Source organism: Macaca nemestrina, chromosome 15 (genome assembly GCF_043159975.1).
Source record: "Macaca nemestrina isolate mMacNem1 chromosome 15, mMacNem.hap1, whole genome shotgun sequence".
Taxonomy (NCBI): Eukaryota; Metazoa; Chordata; class Mammalia; order Primates; family Cercopithecidae; genus Macaca; species Macaca nemestrina.
The window spans coordinates 100,847,592-100,870,823 of record NC_092139.1 but is presented as its reverse complement, the minus strand read 5'-3'; the positions used below and the strand labels follow the sequence as shown (position 1 = coordinate 100,870,823).

Here is a 23,232-nt window from a genome sequence, read left to right as displayed (position 1 = left end):
CATATATACATATATATATATATATATATATATATATATATATATATATATGTAGGAGGCGGCACCATTCAACATGCTGCAACATGAAAACATGAAGAATGGAGGATAAGTGCTCTCCCCAAGGCCCTTCTTTCTCAGCAGTGCAGACCCCAGGTTCATGCTGGTAACTCTCCCTTCTAGACCCCTCACCCCTAATCCTGGCTGTCTCTCCTGTTGGAGCACTCAGATGCAGCACCCTAGAGGCACAGGAAGGCCCCATGCAGTCTGCCTGCGTCATCAGTGGTGACCACCAACTTCTCTGCCCTTTTTCTTTTTCCTTAAATGTATTTGAAGTGTCATGTTTGAAATGATTCCTTGGTGAGTCCTTCCCTTGTCACCCATCCCACATACTGGCTAGAGCTAAGGCTTTAGTGGAAATAGAGAGAAATTATGTTTTAATGCTCCAGAAAGAAGTAGGAAGGAAAAGAGAGGGAGGGAGAAAAATGGCAAAGAGCCAGCAGAATTAAGTGGAACAAGCTGAAGGGCCAAAGAAAATGTTTAACTGATATATAGCCCGCCCATAGATATTTTAAGAAGGGTAAGGACTATGGTGTTCTTATTGCTACCATACAAACCTCCTTTCCCTTTTAAAATCTTTAGTATAGGCTTAGTGTTCACAAATGATTGGTGGGGCTGGTTCCTATTTGGTGTGTGGAGGTTTCAGGAAGTTTCATATCTGGGTCAACCCAAAGCCCAGAAAAGAGGCAGTCCACAATGAGTCAGTAAGTATCCAGGAAGTAGAGGGGGGTATGGAAAAGGAAGATTCCAAGAATTTTCAAAAATACAAGAAAAGAGCTTTGAACTCCCACAGGCTGTGGATTGGGGAGAGGTACAAGCCGATATAAGTCCGTCTTTTGGGAATAAGGAGATATCCATCTAATAGCTGGGTTACATTTTTTTCTAGTCTTTTTTCCTCAATTATTGAAATAAATGCAAATTTCCTTTGATGAATCTACATTTGCTTGATTTTTAAATTCCAGAATAGGGACCTTGAAGATATATATCCATTTTTAAATAACTTGCATCTTTTTAATGCTAAGAAGCAGCAAAATTTTGACTTTAAAACTATGTCCCAACCTTTACTCAGCAGGTGACCCCTTGCAGAAGAATATCAAGATTGGCAGGAGAGAGAGAGTGGAGACATGAGAAAAAACCTGCACAGGCATTTCCCCTCGATGTTTGTAATTAACCTTGCTAGAGATGTAAATAGCACTAAATTTGTAATCAGAGTTGTGCGTGGAAATAACCTTTGGCTTAATTCCTTTGTGTTATTCCCTCCCTCTCTCTCTCTCTCTCTTTAACAACGGCAAGGTATTAAGCTGAAGATAGATGAACCTTATAATGTTATAAGTTTCTTAGTGATAGGGGGATGTCTGCTTTTGCCTTCAGGTGTGTCTGGGGAGGGTGTGCTGAAGGGGTAAACCCAGGGGTCCCACAGGAATCTTCCCTGACCTTCCAGTTTCTCAGGGCCTCATTCCTGTGGGAGTGAGAAAGAGAGAGAGGAATCGCGAGATCAGAGCCCAGAATCCTTGCTCTAACCATGCAAGGCCGAATCTCTGTCCCCTGCATAGCAAGGGATTACATGCAGCTGTTTATCCGAGAGAGTGAGCATGAAGGATTCAGCTGAAAGCTTTTCCGGGAGATGGCAGGAGAGGGAGGAGGGCAGCCAGCATGAGCCGATAAAGGTACAAGATTCAGAGATTGATTCCTTTTCTGTTCTGCATCCTCTGTTGAACACACCAGACTCCCGGTAGTCAATGGGCAGCTTCAGTGCCGTGCTCAGGCAATTTAAAACTTTCTAAGATTATCCCTCAATACCTGTTCCAGACTCAGAGGAGAGAAGAAACAGGGTCACTGACAATTTTTTATGGATCAGGAAAGTGAAAAGCTGATGTCCAATCTTTCTTCAAATGAAAAGGGAGGGAGGTAGAATCTATTTTTTTTCCCCTTTCACTCCACCCTGTTCTTTTATCTGTCTCTATATTTACTCTGTTCTTTCCCCCTTGTATGCTGACTCTCCATTTCCCTCTCTCTTTAGTCTTTTTGCCTGTTTATTTTTCTGTTCTTCCTTGATTTTCTTCACATTTTAAACAACTGCTAAAGCAAAAACCAAAGCTGACAAAACAGCAAATGTATATCGTTTTATTACCTAGCCTCCGAGTTTCTAACAGTATTACCATAATATCTCTCCCTAGAGAGATGGTCATTTTGAGAAAATGGCTTGAGCTGGCAGCAAACTCAGTAAATTTCATTCCTCCTGGGCTGTGCGTGACCTCACAAATCCAAAGGTGGCCTTTCTTTGTCCTCTTCCATTAACACAGGTTAGCGGTTCTCACAGGAGCCCTCTGCAGTGGAATTCAGGATTGAATCAAATTCACCGTCGGCTGTATGATCCCAGCAGTTATCAGCCCTTGTAGAACGCTACAACAAAAACCAAGGTTAGAGTGGACTGTTATGAGAAAGCATTTTTCTTTTTCTTTTTTTTTTTTTTTTCTCTCTCTCTCTCTTCTCAGGACTAAGGCTGTGTGAGGGGAGGATTCCAGGTCCTTTATGAGAGAGATTGTTGGGAACAAAGTGTCCCTTGTGACAGTGGGGGAGTTTGACCTTCACTGTGGCTCTGTGTTTCAAACTAATTACCTGCTCCGTGGGCAGGCTGAACGGTAAATCCATCAGGCATGGCGTCTGAGTTCTGGTAGCTTCAAAGTGAGGCTCCAGCATCAAGAATAGCAGAAGGTCACTTCTGGCAATGGCTGAACGCCTTTCTGACTCGAGAAGCAATCCTGAGGGATGCTGTCCACTAGGATTTAAGGAGTCAGCACTGGATTTAGGATCCAGAAGAGATGGAAAGTTTGGGGTCCCTTTGCGCAGAAATGCCCTATTGGCTCACACTTTTGTTCATTCACTTATGCAATGCTGCCTGATCCCCTATTCTCTGTAAAAATGCTGTGCTGAATATTAGGAGGGAGACGATATCGTTCATAAAAACCTTTCTCAATATTTAGCCTATGCCAGGTTCTCCTGGGAAGACTGTTAACAAGGCAGATTTTAATCACAAAGACAGAAGATTTTAATTTGGAAAATCTGGAGTGAGGTCCCATGTCTACATCTTTTACAGGCAGCTTTGTAATCCTTGTAGAAATGACCCTTGACTGACACGATGAGAGACACTGGCTTTGTGGTGAAAAGTGCAGGCTTCTGCTGGGCACAGTGGCTCACGCCTGTAATCCCAGCACTTTGGGAGGCCGAGGCAGGTGGATCACCAGGTCAGGAGATTGAGGACATCCTGGCTAACATGGTGAAACCTCGTCTCTACTAAAAATACAAAAATCAGCTGGGCATGGTGGCATCTGCCTGTTATCGTAGCTACTTGGGAGGCTGAGGCAGAATTGCTTGAACCTGCTGAGGCAGGGAGTCTGAGGTTGTAGTGAGCCAAGATCACGCCACTGCACTCCAGCCTGGCCACAGAGCAAGAATCTGTTTCAAAAACAAAACAAAACAAAACAAAACAAAAAACAGTGGAGTGCAGGCTTCTGATCTTATAGTATGGAGTCATATCAATCACAGCCTCTAAAATCTGAAGCCTAGTTCCACCTCTTATTAGCTGTTTGAATTAGTTAAGATAATGCCAGCTGCTGTGTAAACTCCCCAATTTCAGTGCCTCAATACATTTGTTTCTCATGTAGGTGGTGCTTCCAGGTGGATATTCCTGGTCGATTGCTGTAGTCAGAGAGACTCAAGAGCCTTTCTTTACGGTGGGCTCCTTAGAGTTCTCTGCATCTGGATAGCAGATAAAGGCAGAAGTGGGGAAAGGCACAACTGATTCTTTTTTTTTTTTTTTTTTTTTTTTTAGACGGAGTCTTGCTCTGTGGCCCAGGCTGGAGTGCAGTGGCCGGATCTCAGCTCACTGCAAGCTCGGTCTCCCGGGTCCACACCATTCTCCTGCCTCAGCCTCCTGAGTAGCCAGGACTACAGGCGCCTGCCACCTCGCCCAGCTAGTTTTTTTTTTTTTTTTTTTTTTTTGTTTGTTTTTTTTTTAGTAGAGACAGGGTTTCACTGTGTTAGCCAGGATGGTCTCGATCTCCTGACCTCGTGATCTGCCCGTCTTGGCCTCCCAAAGTGCTGGGATTACAGGCTTGAGCCACCGCGCCCGGCCAACTGATTCTTAAATACCTTCGCTTGGAATGGACACACATCAATTGCACTTGGATTCTGTTGCTGGGAACTAGTCACAGGTCCTGCCAGGATGCAAGGTGGCTGGGGAATAATCATGTTGGGTTCTGCTTCCATGCAACCACTCTATATTATGGCAACGAAACATCACATTTTGCCAGACCGTAGCCTTCTTTGCCACATTGTGTAAACTTGGCTGAGTCTCTAAATCTCACTGTCCTTATCTGTAAAATGGAGCTAACACTGCCTACCTCATCAGGTTGATAAAAGGATCATAGGAGCAAATAAATATGATACTATATGTACAGTGCCTGGCACACAGTAGGCACCCAATACATTTTAGCTGTTAGTTATGAATTCTGTCCCAGGGAGATCATGGCATGTATAGACACCAAGGTAGTCAGATGTGAGTACCCTGAGAAAGGAGAAGTTAGAGTGTTACGGGGATTTGGAAGAGGGAAGAGACCACTTACAAATATTGAAATCAGGGAAGACTTCAAAGAATTGACCTATGAACTGCGTTTTGGAGGATGAATAGTATTTGTGCATGCAGGGTATGAGATAAGGGTATTCCAAGCAAAAACAATGGTATGCATATAGGCATAGCAGAGAAAAAGGACTAAAGATGTGCAGAGGACATTTAATATGGTTGGAATATATAGGTGAGTGATGGTGACTTAAATGTCAGAAAAATGAAGTATTCAAGAAGATAATTAAGAAGTTATGGGACCCAGCACGGTGGCTCATGCCTGTAATCCCAGCACTTTGGGAGGCTGAGGTGGGAGGATCTCCTGAGGTCAGGGGTTAGAGACAAGCCTGGCCAACATGATGAAATCCCATCTCTACTAAAAATATACAAATTAGCTGGGTGTGGTGGCAGGCATCTATAATCCCAGCTGCTTGGGAGGCTGAGGCAGGAGAATTGCTTGAACTTGGGAGGCAGAGGCTGCAGTGAGCCAAGATTGTACCACTTCACTCCAGTCTGGGCAACAGAGTGAGACTCTATCTCCAAAAAAAAAAAAAAAAAAAAAAAAGTTATGATAAGGCCAGCTGCAGTGGCTTATATCTGTAATACCAGCACTTTGAGAGGCTAAGTAGGGGAAGATCACTTGAGGCCAGGAGTTCAAGACCAGCCTGGGCAACACAGTGAGATCCTGGTTAAGATGGTAAATTTCATGTTGTATGTTTTTTAAACCATTATTCCTATTATAAGGAATAATACAACAAATTATTTAAGGAATACCGTATTATCAATATAGTTGAAGTCCCCTGTATACCCCTGCAAACTATATATCCTATTCGTTTCCCTCCCAGAGGCAATCACCAGCCTGAACTTAGTATTTATCATTCCCATGCATTTCTGTTTCATTTTACTACTTCAGATGTATGCATTCATGGGCATAATAATATAGTGATTATTTAAACATTTTCTATAATGGTGTCATATGAATGTATTATCATGCACCCGACTTTTTGCCCCACATTATGTTTGGGAGACTAATCTGTGCTGCCATAGCTCAACTTCAGTGGTTCTCAAACTTTAGTGTACACTAAAATTGCCTGAAGGACTTGGTAATACACAGATTGTTGAGCTCAAACCCCAGAGTTTCTGCAGTCAGGCTAAGTAAGGACCTGAGAATGAATATTTCTCATAAGTTCCTAGGTGATGCCAATGCTATCAGTCCTGGAGAACTACTGCTCGTTATTTATTTATTTATTTATTTATTTATTTATTTATTTATTTTTGCTGTTATTGTTAACTACCTATCATAATTTATTCATTCTACTGTTGATAGATATTTAGGTTGCTTCCAGATTCTTTTGTATGATGCTATGAATATTGTGTACATGTGGGAGAGTTTCACTTGCATAGAAAAGGCTTGTCCAAGTCTTTGCTATTGTGAATAGTGCTACAATAAACATACGTGTGCATGTGTCTTTGTAGCAGCATGATTTATAATCCTTTGGGTATATACCCAGTAATGGGATTGCTGGGTCAAATGGTATTTCTAGTTCTAGATCCTTGAGGAATCACCACACTGTCTTCCACAGTGGTTGAACTAGTTTACAGTCCCATCAACAGTGTAAAAGTGTTTCTATTTCTCCACATGTTCTCCAGCACCTGTTGTTTCCTGACTTTTTAATGATCGCCATTCTAACTGGTGTGAGACGGTATCTCATTGTGGTTTTAATTTGCACATTGGTAGAAATATGGATAGTAAATGGCATTCTGATGAGATCTGAGATGAAAATCAGGAACAAGGTTTCAAGCTAGAATATTGGTAGAAATATAGATAGTAAAGGGCATTCTGACGAGAGCTCAGATGGAAATAAAGAACAAGGTATTGAAGCTGGAGGAAAGGCCATCCTTGTTATAAAGGGGCTGAAACCTTAGCTGAGTTATGTCATATCCTCGGACTTTATGGAAGGCAGGGCATAAGAGCAATGAACTAGGATATTTGGCAGAAGAAATCTCTAAGCAGTAAAGCATTCAGGGTGTGGCATGGCTTCTGTTAACCGCTTATAGTAAAATGCAAGAAGAGATAAATGCTTTAAAGAAGGAATTTATAATTAAAAGGGAAGCAAAATGTAAAGATCTGGAAAATTCTCAGCATGACCATATGAAAAAAATAAAGAAGCACATTTTGGAGAGAAAATCAAGGGTGTGGCCAAGTAAGAAAGCTAGGTTGTAGTCACCAAGAAAATGGAAGAATGCCCCTGAAAGTATGTCAGAGATTTTTGAGGCTCCTCCTCACATTGTAGGCCCAGAGTAGGGCCTTGGGGGCAGAGTGGTTTCCAGGGCACCAGGAGGACCCAGGGTGCTCGTGTGACCTTGGGGTTTGTTGTCCAGCGCCACCTCAAGTCTTTACTCCCTCCTTTCTGGTCCAGCACTCCTCAGCTGCCCCAGCTGAGGCCAGGCTGTAACACAAACGAATAAAGCCACATTGCAAAGTCAATGCCCCAGAAAATTCTAATTCTGCCTTAGGTTGGCGAAAACAGATAAATTTCATGTGAAAGACCAGGCTCCCTAGAAAATGGAACCTGAAGGAAAATTCTGCATGCAAACATTTCAGTAGGGAGCCATTCTCTCAGCAAAGAAGGTACGAGATCAAAGAGGGAGTGCAGCAAGGAAGAAGGAAGAGCAAATGGAAGAGTGTGCTGGCGACTGGCCACAGCCTTGTATAGGGCCAGGAGATTCCTTGGTCTCTGAGGTCATCCTCAGAAGGGCTGTCTCAAATGATTGTGTCTTCAAATACATGATGGGAAGAGGAAAGGAGAGGAATTTTTCTATTTGAGCACATTTTTCACACTGGCCAAACATGCCTGTTATTTATATATTTTGCTCCTCCCAACCCCCCAAATTTGTATGTTAAAGTAGTAGACAGGACTTTCAAGGGCAATTAAGTTAAGATTAGGTCTTTAGGTTGGGCCCTACTCCAATATTACTTGTGTCCTTGAAAGAAGAAGAGACAAGGATGCAGATACACAAAGAGAACCCACATGAAGACACAAGGAGAAGATGGCCATCTACAAGTGAAGAGAGACCCCAGAAAAAATGAACCATGTAAACATCTTGATCTTGGTCTTGTAGCCTCCAGAACTGTGAGAAATAAATTTCTACTGTTTAAGATACTCAGTTTGTGGCATAGGCACACCCTGAAGACATTAGAGGTTCCATTTCAGACCACTGCAATAAAGAAGGCGGATCATGAGGTCAGGAGATCGAGACCATCCTGGCTAGCATGGTGAAATGCTGTCTCTACTAAAAATACAAAAAATTAGCCAGGGATGGTGGCTGGTGCCTGTAGTCCCAGCTGCTTGGGAGGCTGAGGCAGGTGAATAGCGTGAACCCAGGAGGCGGAGCTTGCAGTGAGCCAAGATTGTGCCATTGCACTCCAGCCTGGGGGACAGACAGAGCAAGACTCTGTCTCAAAAACAAAAAAAAAAAAAAAAAGAAAAGATAAAAAGAAAATATCACAATAAAGTGAGTCACACAAAGTTTTTGGTTTCCCAATACATATAAAAGTAATGTTTAAATTGCAGTCTGTTTAGTTTGCATTTGCATTATATTTTAAAAAGACAAAGTATAGACTTTAATTTACATATACTTTAAATTTTTATTGCCCCAAAAATGCTAACAATGATCTGAACCTTCAGTGAATCCTCATCTTTTTGCTGGCAGACGATCTTGCCTTGATGTTGATGGCTGCTGACTGACAGGTTGGTGGTTGCTGAAAGCTGGGGTGGCTGTGGCAATTCGTTAGAATAAGACAACAATGAAGTTTTCCGCATTGATTGACTCTTCCTTTTATGAAAGATTTTCTGCAGCATGAGATGCTGTTGGACAGTAGAATTTCTTTCGAAATTGGAGTTGATCCTCTGAAACCCTGCTACTGCTTTATCATTTAGGTTTATGTAATATTCTAAATACCTCATTGTCATTTTAACAATGTTCACAGCAGCTTCACCATGGATAGATTTTATCTCAAGGAGCCGCTTTCTCTGCTGATGCATAAGAAGCAACGCCTTATCCATTCAAGCTTTATTATGAGGCTGCAGCATCTCTACCTCTTTAGACTCTACTTCTAATGCTAGTTCTCTTGGTATTTCCACATCTTCAACTCCTTCTTCCACTGAAATCTTCTACCCCTCAAAGTCATCCCTGAGGGTTGGAATAAACTTCTTCCAGATTCCTATTAATGTTGGTATTTTGACCTTCTCCAATGAATCACAAATATTCTTTTTTTTTTTTAGATGGAGTCTCACTCTGTCGCCCAGGCTGGAGTGCAGTGGCCAGATCTCAGCTCACTACAAACTCCACCTCCTGGGTTCACGCCATTCTTCTGCCTCAGCCTCCTAAGTAGCTGGGATTACAGGCACCCGCCACCATGGCCGGCTAATTTTTTTGTATTTTTAGTAGCGACGGAGTTTCACCGTGTTAGTCAGGATGGTCTCAATCTCCTGACCTCGTGATCCGCCTGTCTCAGCCTCCCAAAGTGCTGGGATTACAGGCGTGAGCCACCGCGCCTGGCCCACAAATGTTCTTGTTAGTATCTAGAATGGTGAATCCGCTCCAGAAGATTTTCAATTTACTTCGTCCAGATTCATCAGAGGAATCACTGTCTATGGCAGCTATAGCCTTATAAAATGTATTTCTTAAATAAGAAGACTTGAAAGTTAAACGTACTTCTTGATTCATGAGCTGCAGAATGGATGTTGTGTTAAAAGACATGAAAGCAACATTAATCTTGTGTATCTCCCTCAGAACTGTTGCATGACCACTTGCATTGTGAATGAGCAGTAACATTTTGAAAGAAATCTTTTTTCTGAATAATATTTCTCAACACTGGGCTTAAAATATTCAGTTAACCATGCTGTAAATGATACACTGTTATCCAGGCTTGTCGTTCCATTCATAGAACACAGAGGGTAGACATGGCATAATTCTAGGGGCCCTAAAGTTTTTGGAATGGTGAGTGAGTACTGGCTTCAATTTAAAGTCGCCACCTACATTAGCCCCTCACAAGAGAGGCAGCCTGTCCTTTGAAGCTTTGAAGCCAGTCATTGACTTCTCTCTAGCTAAGAAAGTCCTAGAGGGCTGTTGTTTGTTTGTTTGTTTGTTTTAACCTTGAAAATCTGTTGTTTAGTGGAGCCGCCTTCATCAACGATCTTAGCCGATCTTCTGGCTTCAGATTCTCCATCAGCACTTGCTGCTTCACCTTGTACTTTTTGTATTATGGAGACAACTTCTTTCTTTAATCCTCATGAACCAATCTCTGCTAGCTTCAAACTTCCTTCTGCAGCTTCCTCACCTCTCTCGGCCATCACAGAATTGAAGAGTTAGGGTCTTGCCCTGATGAGGCTTTGGTTTAAGGGAATGTTATAGCTGGTTTGATCTTTATTCAGATCACTCAAACTTCCTCTGTATCAGCAATAAGGCTGTTTGGCTTCCGTATCATGTGTGCATTCACTGGAGTCACAGCACTTTTTTTTTCTTTGAGACAGAGTCTCACTCTGTTGCCCAGGCTAGAGTATAGTGGTGTAATCTTGGTTCACTGCAACTGCCGTCTCTGGGCTTCAAGCGATTCTCGTGCCTCAGCCTCCTGAGTAGCTGGGACTACAGGTGTGTGCCACCACGCCCGGCTAATTTCTTGTATTTTTAGTAGAGACGGGATTTCACCATGTTAGCCAGGCTGGTCTCGAACTCCTGACCTCAGGTGATCCACCCGCCTCGGTCTCCCAAAGTGCTGGGATTACAGGTTTGAGCCACCACGCCCGACCTCACAGCACTTTTAATTCCCTTTAAGAACCTTCCCTTTGTGTCCACAGCTAGGCTGTTTGGGACAAGAGGCCTAGCTTTCGGCCTGTCTCCACTTTCAACATGTCTTCCTCACTAAGTGTAATCATTTCCAGCTTCCGATTTAAAGTGAGAGGTGTGTGTCTTCCTTTCACTCGAACACTTAGAGCCTTGTAAGTGTAACACTTGTAGCGTTATGAATTGTCCTTATTTCAATACTGTTGTGTCTCAGAGAATAGGGAGGCCTGATGAGGGGGAGCGAGATGGGGGAATGGCCGGTCAGAACATTTACAGATTAAGTTCTCTGTCTTCCATGGTTCCTGGAGCCCCCAAACAATTACAGTGGTAACATCACAAATCACAGATCACCGTAACAGATATAATAATAATAAAAATAAATTTGAAATATTTGAAATATTGAGAATTACCAAAATGTGACACACAGACACAAAGACACAGAAACACAGAATTACCAAAATGTGAGCACAGGCTGTTGGAAAAATAGCACCAATAGACTTGCTGGATGCAGGGTTGCCACAGACCTTCGATTTGTAAATAATGCGACTATCTTCAAAGTTCAATAAAGCGAAGTGCGGGAAAACGAGGTCTGCCTGTACCTGGTTAGGCAGCCAGAGCCAAGGAATGCAAGGCCCCTGGGCAATGACTCTCCCACATTTTTGGGGAGCCACAAGGCATCTGTGATGAGAGCATAGGGGCAGCCTGAGAACAGGGGAGAGCCAGAGAGGTCAGAGAGGTCCACCATCCGCCAGCAGCCCAAGGAACCAGGCCAGGTGAGCCCGTGGCGTGTGAGCACCCACTTCTTCTCTACCACACCGGGAGTGGAAGCATGCAAGGTGCGATGGGTCAGGCTTGAGGCAAGATGCCATCAGGTCATGTCTGCCGGTGATAAAAGGGCTGGGAACAGCCACCATAGCAGCGGGCCTGGTGGCGGGGTAGGCGAAACATCATGAAGGCTAAGACTGAGTTCAAGGAGGACCTTCCTCTGAGGCCTCCAAGAATGAGGTTCAGTCCTGTAGGCCTCCCAGAGCATCATCAGTCGCAGAGGACAGGAAACCATGGCTGAGCCAATCCCAGGCGGCACACAGACCAGATTCCACCGCTGTCGTTCTCTTGTCATTTTACAGAGAATGGGTCCGTTAAGACGAACTTCATTTTTTTAACCACTAGATGTCACCCTTGTGCCACCCCGTCTATCTGCGCCAGGCCGTGCTCTGTGGAGGGCAAAGAGGACGAGGATGCACGCTCCAAAGGCCTGTGGAGGCTGCGAGGGCGGCTGGTAGGGACCCCTGGGTCAAGGACCAAGGTTGAGAAGGAGCTAATGGAAAGCGACAGCCTCCTGGATCTGGAGAACACGGCTCCGGATGACTTTCCAACAGTGTTTCTCAACTTTGGCTGCATACAAGGAAAGCTTTAAAAAAAACGGATGCCTGATTCCCACCCTCAAGAACTTCTGTGTGAATTAGTAGAGGATTGGGGTGGGCACTGAGCGTTTTGAAAAATCCCCCAGTAGTTTTAATGTAGAGCCAAGATGATTCAGATTGAGAACCACAGCCGGGCGTGGTGACTCATGCCTGTAATACCAGTGCTTTGGGAAGCTGAAATGGGAGGATCCCTTGAGGCCAGAAGTTCGAGACCAGCCCGAGAAAAATAGCCAGACTCCATCTCTACAAAAAAATAAAAATACAATCAGCTGGCCTGGTGGTGCACTCCTGTAGTCCCAGCTACTCAGGTAGCCGAGGTGGGAGGATCACTTGAGCCCAGGAGGTCGAGACTGCGGTAAACTGTGATTATACCACAGCACTCCAGCCTGGGAGACAGAGTGAGACCCTGAGACTGTCTCTATTATTTAAAAGAAACGATTGAGAACTGCTACTGTACGCTATGATTGTGAATCCAGATATTGTACGTAGAGCAAATATTTATCAATTGAATTACAGTTGAAATGTACTCTAGGAGTTTGTTCTTATGAGCAAAACTGAATAAAGGAAAGTGAATGGATTTTTTGGAGCAGGGATCAGAGTGTGGAAATTGAACCCACCACATCATATTTTCATATGATTGAATTTAATTTGAAAGGTATCTAACAAACATACATTTTATGTGGCACCCTGTGTGAGTCTCATAATATTCTATCCACTGAAGAGCTCTAATGTTGGAGGAAAATTACCATATATAGCATCTGCTACCTCCTACCTTTGCAGTTGTTAGTTCTGGAGGATGAAGGTGGTGGAAAAGAGCTATAGAAAGAAAGTTAGGCAATGAAAGCGGTAAAGGGCTTAATACACAGTTGTTAAAATGTGACTTGTTTAGTTCAACCATTGTGGAAGACAGTGTGGCGATTCCTCAAGGATCTAGAACCAGAAATACCATTTGACCCAGCAATCCCATTACTGGGTATATACCCAAAGGATTATAAATCATTCTACTATAAAGACACATGCAAACGTATATTTATTGCAGCACTATTCACAATAGCAAAGACTTTGAACCAACCCAAATGCCCATCAATGATAGACTGGATAAAGAAAATGTGGTACATATACACCATGGAGAACTATGCAGCCATAAAAAAGGATGAGTTCATGTCCTTTGCAGGGACATGGATGAAGCTGGAAACCATCATTCTCAGCAAACTAACACAAGAACAGAAAACCAGACACTGCATGTTCTCATAAATTGGAGTTGAACAATGGGAATACATGGACACAGGGAGGGGAACATCACACACCATGGCCTGTCCGGTGGTGGGGGGCTAGGGGAAGGATAGCATTAGGAGAAATACTTAATGTAGATGACAGGTTGATGGGTGTAGCAAACCACTATGGCACATGTATACCTATGTAACAAACCTGCACATTCTGCACATGTATCCCAGAACTTAAAGTATAATAAAAAAAAGTGACTTGTTTTTAAAGGTTAGTAAAGAGTCCATTTGAGACTCTCCTTTCTTCTAGAAGGATGCTTATAGACCTCCAATGACTACTACACTGGGAAAGTTTGGAATGCAGTGACTACAATGAATAACAATGTTTGATCTTTGTGACATAGTTACCTTGTACTTATCTTGTTGATTGCTAAGAAACCCAAGCATCTTTGAAGACCTGGATTGCTTGAAACCTAAAACATCCATGCAAGGTGGAGGGGACTGACATATTCTTAGTTTCTTGGAAGAGAAAATAGAGGGAGATCTTCTAGCCTGTTCTGTGTGGCCTATACAATTTTCATAGATCTCATTTCCTTGGCCTTCCATTTCTAAAATCCTCACCCTAATTCCTCTCTTTTCTAGAACACCTGCATCTAAACAGGTATAATAAGATGGTAAATATACTTGTTGGTGATACTGGAAGCTAGTGCCCCGAAACAGAGCAGTGAGCCTTAAGCATCTCACTCTGTAAAATGAAAGCATGGCTTTCCTCTTCAGGATTGTTAAAATGAGGTAAAGCTAGTTCTACGGCCAACACTCATCCATACCCTCTCCAGTCTAAAGAAAAGACTAGAAATTTGAAAAGATTGCCTCAACTCAATGGAATTTGTGAAAATGTGGAGTAACTGTGCCTTTAGGGGAGAAAAACTTTATTTTTCCCTTTCCCCTCCCCTCCTAATGGGGCCTGCTCCCCACCCAAGTCAAACTAGGGAGTATTCTGCAAGGACCACTTGCAGAGACTACGCATGCCTAGAAGACAAGAGCCTGGCATCCCCTTTGTCCTGTTGGACACCTGTTGGTGCAATGGACTTGCCAATCTTCAATCTGTCTGTGTGAACAAAGGAAAAAGAAAGAAATAGAACAATGGCTGGGTGGAAAAAGAAGCTTGTAATGGGGTCACTGGTACTCTCCGTGGTGGGTAAGGATCATGAGTTTTCAATGGGCCACATGGAAATGAGAGTCAGCCAGTATTGAGCTTGTCTTGCCAGTGCCCTCCCTCCCACCTGCAAAGAATCTAGCCAGCAGGGGAGAAGTACCATAGCAATAAGGTATTTTGGAAAGTATTACCTGGGGCAGAAGGGGAATAGATATTTGGAGGAAGTCAAGTCAAAAAGGTTCTCCCACATAAGAGAATTATGCAGTGAGAAGCCTCAGGGACCTCTGGAAGCACTGAAATAGCAGGGAAGAAGCGTCAACTGTAGCTGCAAAGTAAAAGAGCTTTTGCCACTTACCCATAATCCTCGCTTTCAGATCCTGATCTTAGAGAACTTCAAAGCATTAGGAGGAAAGGGAAGTGGTAATGAAGGAGAATCAAAAGGGCCTACTTCCCAGTGTGCAAGGCAGTTCTGCACTGGAGAGAGGAAATGCTTTGAATTGAATATTAAAAAAAATTTCAAGCTGGACTAACTGGGCTGGACATTTTAACGCCACCTGCGGGATCTGCCCTATATGCCATGAAGGATCTGGAAAGGAACAGCCAACAGCATTTGTTTGAAGACTGATAGAAGAAAAACAAAATCATTTTGTCTCGTAGTCCACCATGTACATGATTGTTCAAAAAACTATTTATGAGAGTTTCACACTAGACACAGAATCCAACTTTTCTCAAAGAGAGTTATTAAGGAGGAGCAGAGACTCATTTGACTGTTCTATGCTTTCCATATGGTTTCTTTTTGACTGCAGGCATGCCAGCCTGCATATATGTCCTTGGGTGACTGGTCATTTGTTCTAGACTAAGTTATCTGTCCCAAAGGACTTGTGAATGAAAGTTTCAACCCTAATGCAAAAAGTCATAGAAAGCATAAATTCGTTTAAAAACATCTGAATCTGTAACTAAGTAAGGCAGTAGGGAAGGGAAAACTTGCATGGCAAAACGGAAATAAGTCATGCAATTTGGTCGGTCGTGGTGGCTCACGCCTGTAATCCCAACGCTTCGGGAGGCTGAGGCAGGCGGATCACTTGAGGTCAGATGTTCGAGACCAGCCTGGCCAATATGGTGAAACCCGTCTCTATTAGAAATACAAAAATTAGGCCAGGTGCAGTGGCTTTCACCTGTAATCCCAGCACTTTGGGAAGCCGAGGCGAGCAGATCACGAGGTCAGGAGATCGAGACCATCCTGGCTAACACAGTGAAACCCCATCTCTACTAAAAATACACAAAAAAATTAGCCAGGCTTGGTGGCAGGCGCCTATAGTCCCAGCTACTTGGGAGGCTGAGGTAGGAGGAGGCGGAGCTTGCAGTGAGTGGAGATCGCGCCACTGCACTCCAGCCTGGTTGACAGAGCAAGACTCCTTCTCAATTAAAAAAAAAAAAAAAAAAAAGCATGGCACAATGGCGGGTGCCTGTAATCCCAGCTGCTCAGGAGGCTGAGGCAGGAGAATCGCTTGACTTGGGAGGTGGAGGCTGCAGGGAGCTGAGATCGGGCCATTGCACTCCAGCCTGGGTATCACAGGGAGACTGTCTCAAAAAAAACCAAAACTACAACAACAATAACAAAGTCACACAATTTAATCAGATTCCAATGAATGTTTTCTCCTGTCTTGAGAAGTACTAAATCAGTGACTCTCCGCATGTATCATATGCTAGAGATGAAATGTCCATTTTTTTTTTTTTTTTTGCTGGAAACTTGACAAAAACCTGTTTCTTGAGTCTTTCTGATGAGTTTTTGGAGGAATCCTACTTAATAAATTCTCCTTTTGTGAAACTGAATTCTGCCGGCTACAGATGAGAATGCTGAGGGAAACACTATTACATTACCCAGGTTCATTGTCCTTAAAACACTGAAACTCTCTTTTTATTTATTTGTTTATATGCTATTTATTTTCTGTCTCCATCCACTGAAATATAAGCTTCAAAAGAACAGAGACCTTTTCTATTTTGTTCAAGTCTTTGTGCTCAGCATCGGGAACTTTTTAAAAGCTGAATTAGGGGTCTGCCTTAGAGATTCAGCTTTGGAAAGAGACTTTCCCTGTGGCTGGCACAGAGCAGTCTCCCAATTTATTTTGTGTATTTTTTATTGTTTTAGTGCATGATCTTTCATAAAATGCAGTAAGTGATGAGGGCCATGTGAGCATTGCCCAGAAGCAAAGGGCTGTATGTTGATCAATTATAGACAGAAGCTTGAAGGGGGCAGCATTTGAGACAGGTCTTAAAGAATGGGTATGATTTGGGGTGGAAATAATGGGACAAGGTGTGACCAGTATATACTGTTGTGATCAGGAGCTACACAGACTGGTAAAGCTATTTTTTTTTTTCAGCCTAACATGTCCTTCATGCTTGTCCATTCATTTGTTTCCATGTCTTTATTCACTTATTTCATAAATGTGTTCTGAGCATTCCTTTGCTGTATTTCATCCATGTGCTAGAATGGAAGACTACAAAGATACTGAAGCTGTGTACCTCCCTTATGTTGCTTTCAGATGCTGGGGAACAGGTCAGGATACTTTCAACAGAAACTTTGTATAGTAATTCCTACAATAGAGGCTTGAAAAAAAATACGGGAATTAGGGCATAAACACAGTGCAAGGGGAACACAGTTGAGGAATGGCCACCTTTGCTGTGTGAAAATGGGAGAGTCTCTTCCCAAAGCTGAGTCTCTAAGGGAGACCTCTAATTTTACCTTTTTTTAAAAAAGGGATTCAAACATATTCCCAGCAGAGGAAATAGCACATTTCTGCTCAAAGGTTTGGAGAAGTGTAAGTGTTTGGAGGTGACTTAAGGTGTTTAAGAGACATTTCTGGGATAACAGTGCTTGACTTTGATTAATTAGGTGTTAGAATCAGGGAGAGTGGAGGTTTATAGGAGTCTTGAAGATACTGAGATTGGGAAGCTGATAAGCCCATTAAGTGAGACGTTTTCAAGCAAAAGGTTTTACATTTTAGTGAAATGCAAAGCTGGAATCCTCTCTGATGATTTTAGTGATCTTCTGAGTTGCAACCCTTTAAATAAGCCATTCTATGACTCTCTTGTGCTTCTGAGATAATAACCATTATTATATTAATTCTGGTATTACATCAATAGCTCCTTCTCTGGCAGTGAAATGAGTTATTTTCTACAACTCAGTAACACTCCCTATCAGTTTTCAGCTCTCTCCAGCCCCTCAATTCTGGTATTTCTTTCCTCAGTTCTGGTATTTCTCCCCTCTCCTAATAACATTGATTTTCCTGCTTTAAAGGCTTTTAATCTGATTTTTCCAAATGTTATATGCATACTGTTTATTTTGTTCATTCATTCATTCATTCATTCATTCATTCATTCATTTGCTCTCCCAAAGATATTAATGAAAGATCTGCTAAGCCTTAGGGACATGCAGAACAATAAGACAAGTTCAATCACACTCCAGGGCCTCCAGGGTTCATGGAAGAAAAATATGGAAATGTTGAGACCCACCTTTAAGTTGTGTAGGGAAGAGGCTATGACGGGCAGAATGAAATCCCTGATTCTACCAGGGTAGGGCCCGAGGAGTGGTGATCAGGCAGAGTTTCGCAGAAAAGGTGAGGCTTCAGCCAGATCTCTGAGAGGCCTGGACTTTCACAAGGCAGAGTCTGTGGGAAAAGCGTTCTGGGAAGAGGTAGCAGCGGCAACAAAGTCACAGAAACCCAAATGCTTGAGTTGCTGGGGAAATCCAGAGCAGTGCCTCGTGGGGTTTTCCTTAGCATGCGTTCTTTCTTTTTTTCTTTTTTTTTTCTTTTTTTTTTTGAGACAGAGTCTCGCTCTGTCGCCCAGGCTGGAGTGCAGTGGTGCGATCTGGGCTCACTACAAGCTCCGCCTCCCGGGTTCCCGCCATTCTCCTGCCTCAGCCTCCCGAGTAGCTGGGACTACAGGCACCTGCCACCACGCCCGGCTAATTTTTTTGTATTTTTTGTAGAGATGGGGTTTCACCCTGTTAGCCAGGATGGTCTCGACCTCCTGACCTCGTGATCCGCCCTTCTCGGCCTCCCAAAGTGCTGGGATTACAGGCTTGAGCCACCGCGCCCAGCCAGCATACGTTCTATCACCTCTGCTTGCCTCCCTAGCTTCATCTCATGCCTCTCTCCCCTCGCTGTAAATAACCTCTCCATCCCCCAGCTGAAAACACTGACAGCTGTGGCAGCCTTCACACCATAACCAACACATGTTGATGTTGTGGGCACACGTGGGAATCCACTGAGCAGTATGAAGTTAAGAAGCCAGAGAAAAGGATCACCGCTCAGTAGTTTTCAGTATCTGAACACAGGGTGGCAGTGTCCACCCACCAAGAGGAAAGGCTAATTCACAAGCCCGGTTCCCGGCATTCTCCTGGGAGATCAGGCTCTAATTATCCTGTATGAGGCTGTGTTGCAGTAGCTCAGAATTTTAATGAGGGAGTGGGAAAGCAGATGAAGTTTCAAGTGTGACAAATAAAAAAATCTAGTTTTGTTTGGGGAGGAGAAAGTGCATCTGTTTATCTTCACTGGGACCTTGAATTGAATCACCAGCCTTTCTCTGTCTGTCTGTCTGTCATTTTCTCTCTCATTCTCTCATGCACACACACACACACATACACACATACACACACACATACACACACACACACACACAGAGTTTAGACTATTTTTCTAGGTTCTATCTTGCCTATCAAACTTTAGAGATACGTTTTTAAAATTTAATTTTTAAAGCCTTATCATATTATTATCCTACAAAAATGAACCATCACTAGCAAAGGGCGGACAAGAACTTGACTAATTCCTGCTAATGCCTTGCTTTCCAGGAAATTTTCTCTTCCATCCATGCTAACTTTTAGGTGCTGTCTTTTCCACTATGTCCTTTGGTTCTTCTTTAAGACAGCCATTTTTCCAGAGAAATCAGCAGGTCTCTGGCTCTTGGGCTCAACCAGATTTGAGGGATTGATGTAAACACTGTAGAACTTCATGGGGTTTCTAGTTATCAGTTGCCATCTCTGAAAATGAAGACCTTGGGGGAAAACAAGGAGAATGAGAAAGGGATAGGAAGAATGGCACTATGCTTTACTGAGCAGCTACTGTCAATCTATACTGTCCTAGACAGTAAACTTCAGGTTACTTAGTTCCCAGACGCCTTTCCAAAGGCAGAAATATTGTAAGCCCGAGGAAATGATGTCTCATCCTTTATTGGCCTGGTATAGAACATAATTTCATGTCTTCTTGAAATAAAATGAATGAAATGAATGGCTTCAAGATCCCTTTGATTAAGAAGGCCAAGCTGGCCTATGGTTTCATGCCTGAGAAAGGAAGTACAGTTATCATGTGGAAAGATAAGGTGGCCATAGTCTGTCCACCCCAGGAAGCACTGAGGTCAAAGAGACCTACCACTCTTGCTGAATGTGGCACAGACTCTGTTCACAGTATAGAAATGGTGGATCATATTCACCTGTCAGGGGCTGGTTTCTAAAGTTTGGAGTGGGGAGAGTAACTCTCTGGTCCAGTGTCCCAGTGCTTCATATCAAAGCAGACCTAAGCTCCTAATGTAATAACAATTGTTACGTTTCTCAGCACAGCAGCCAGAATGATTTTTTTAAAAATTATTTTGTACCATGCCGTGGTACGATCTCAGCTCACTGCAACCTCCGCCTCCCTGGTTCAAGTGATTCTCCTGCCTCAGCTTCCCAAGTAGCTGGGACTACAGGCAAGTGCCACTGTGCCCAGCTAATTTTTGTATTTTTAGTAGAGAAGGGGTTTCACTGTGTTAGCCAGGATGGTCTCGATCTCCTGACCTCGTGATCTGACCACCTCAGCCTCCCAAAGTGCTGGGATTACAGGCGTGAGCCACCATGCCCGGCCCAGAATGATTCTTTAAATGTAACTTGGATCAGGCTACTCGTTTGCTCAAAACACTTCAGTGGATCTCCATTTCGTTCATGAAAAGTTTAAGTTCTGTTGATGACCTACAAGACCCAGCAGGATCTGGCCCTTATCACTTCCCTGACCCTCAGGCCCCTCCACTCTCTTTCTTTACTCAGACCACACTGGGCGTTTCTTGTTTCCAAAATTCCCTCCTGTCCTTCTGCTTTTTCTGGAGTACCTCTCCCAGATGATGACCTGACCGTTTCCCATACCTTTTCCAAACTCTTGCTTGGGTGTCCGCTTCTCAGTGAAAATAAGTTTGACCACTCTATTTCAAATTCCAAGCTGTCTGCCCAATCCATTTCAGTTACCCCTTACCTGTTCTATTTTTCCTTTTCTCCTTTCCTTCCTTCTTTCCTTCCTCCCTCCCTCCCTCTCTCTCTCTTTCTCTTTCTTTTTCTTTTCTTTCTCTTCTTTTTTCTTTTCTTTCTTTTCTTCCTTGTCTTTCTCCTTCCTTCCTTCTTTCTTTCTTTTCTTTTCTTTCTTTTCTTCCTTGTCTCTCTCCTTCTTTCTTTCTTTCTTTCTTCTTTCTTTCTTTTTTCTTTTTCTTTTTTCTTTTCTTTCTTCTCTTCCTTGTCTCTCTCCTTCCTTCCTTCCTTCCTTCCTTCCTTCCTTCCTTCCTTCCTTCCTTCCTTCCTTCCTTCCTTCCTCTCTTTCTCTCTCTCTTTCTCTTTCTTTCTTTATGAGATGGGGTTTCACTCTTGTTGCCCAGGCTGGAGTGCAATGGCGCAGTCTCAGCTCACTGTAACCTCTGCCTCACAAGTTCAAGTGATTCTCCTGCCTCAGCCTCCCAAGTAGCTGGGGTTACAGGCAAGCACTGCTATGCCCAGCTAATTTTGTATTTTTGGCAGAGATGGGATTTCACCATGCTGGTCAGGCTGGTCACGAACTCCTGACCTCAAGTGATCCACCTGCCTCAGCCTCCCAAAGTGCTGGAATTACAGGCGAGAGCCACTGCACCCGGCCCTGTTCTATTTTTCTTTCATTTCATAGCAACCATGACCTTTTAAAAAAATTGAGATAATTCTTATACCAGAAAATCACCTCTTGGATGTATACCATTCAGTGGTTTTTTTAGGATATTCACAAAGTTGTGACGATCATCACCACTGTCTAATTCCAGAATATTTTCATCATCCCCCAAAGAATCTCTGAACCCATTAGCACTCCCTCTCCAATGCTTCCTTTGCTTGGCTCCTGAAAACCACTGATTTACTTTCTGTCTTTGTGGATCTGACCATTCTGTACATTTTATGTAAGTTGAATGACAACATCTGTGGCATTTTGTGCCTGCCTTCTTTCTTAACATAACATCTTCAAGTTTCATCCAGTTTGTAGGATATATCCAGGTTGTATGGATATATTACATTTTGTACATCCATTCATTAGTGGATGAACATTCCAGTTTTTTCTACTTTTTGACTAATAAGAATAATGCTGTTATGAATAAACCGTGAGAAATTTTTTGTGGACATACATTTTCAATCTTTTGGGTATATGCCTAGGAGTGGAATTGCTGGATCACATAGTACCTCCACGTTGAACTTTCTGAGGAACTGCCAAAATGTTTTCTATAGTGGCTGCCCCATTTTACATTGCCACCAGCGATGTACGAGGGTTTTGATTTCTCCACATCCTCGCCAGAACTTGTTATTTTCTCTTTGATATCACCATTATAATGGATGTAAAGTAATATCTCATTGTGATTTACGGTATTTTATATTCTATATAATTTACTTATTTACTATATTTATCTGTCTCTCCCTGCTGGAATGAAAGTTTATAAGGGGAAGAATCTTGGTCGCTTTTGTTCACTGACGTTTCCTAGCAATTAAAAGAGAGTCAACCGGGCATGGTGGCTCATGCCTGTAATCCCAGCACTTTGGAAGGCTAAGGCGGGCAGATCACCTGAGGTCAGGAGTTTGAGACCAGCCTGACCAAGATGGTGAAACTCCGTCTCTACTAAAAATACAAAAATTAGCCAGGTGTGGTGGCAGGCACCTGTTATCCCAGCTACTCGGGAATATGAGGCAGAGAATTGCTTGAACCCGGGAGGCAGAGGTTGCAGTGAGCTGAGATTGTGCCACTACACTCCAGCCTGGGCGACAGAGTGAGACTCCTTCTCAAAAAAAAAGAAAAAAAAAGTGTCTGCACATACCAGGCACACACTATGGACTGAATGTGTCCTCCAAAAATTACTGTGCTGAAACCCCAATCCTCAGTGTGACATATATGGAGATAGAGTCTTTGGGGGTAATTAGGTCATGAGGGTGGGGGCCTTATGGTGGAATTAGTGCACTTATGAGAAGAGACACCAAGGAGATTGTTCTCTCTCTCTCTCTCCACCATGTGAACATTACAGCAAGAAGGCAGCGGTCTGCAAACCAGGAAGAGAGCTCCAACCAGGAACTGAATTGGCTGATACACTGATCTTTGACTTCTCAGGTTCCAAAATGGTCATGGAATAAATCTCTATTGTGTAAGTCACTCAGTCCATGGTATTTTTATAGTGACACCTTGAACTAAGACAGCACACGATAATTAGTTGAATAAATTGAAATAAACATAGAAAACAGTCAATACTGTTGTGTATTTATTCCATGCTACTGTTTTACACCGCAGTAACTCACTCAATCTTCCCCACAACTTTATGGGGCAGATGCTGTTAGTTTCCTCGTTTTAAAGGAGGAAACTGAGTATCATAGAGATTAAGTAGTTTGTCCAAGAGTATGCAGCAAGTAGTTCATGGAACTGTAATTTGTACTCAGGAAAATTTGCCCCCAAAATTTATGCTCTTAACCACTGTTCTTGTGGGTCACCTATACATACAAGCATTCATTATAAGTACATGCATAAACATATCTGCACACCTAGCAGGCTAGACTAGGACAACACGCGAAGACAGGGCAGTTGGCTTAAAGGAATGTTAGCATTAGCTACT

At 43.0% G+C, this 23,232-nt stretch overlaps 1 long non-coding RNA gene across 1 annotated transcript; it reads left to right on the top strand.

Annotated features, from left to right (window-relative positions):
• The first annotated feature begins 1,641 nt into the window (after positions 1–1,641).
• On the top strand, positions 1,642–22,778 carry LOC105493995 (uncharacterized). The gene is made up of 3 exons (XR_011614444.1): positions 1,642–1,724; positions 2,361–2,477; positions 22,654–22,778. It is a non-coding gene; the product is annotated as an uncharacterized lncRNA (long non-coding RNA).
• The last annotated feature ends 454 nt before the right edge of the window (positions 22,779–23,232 follow it).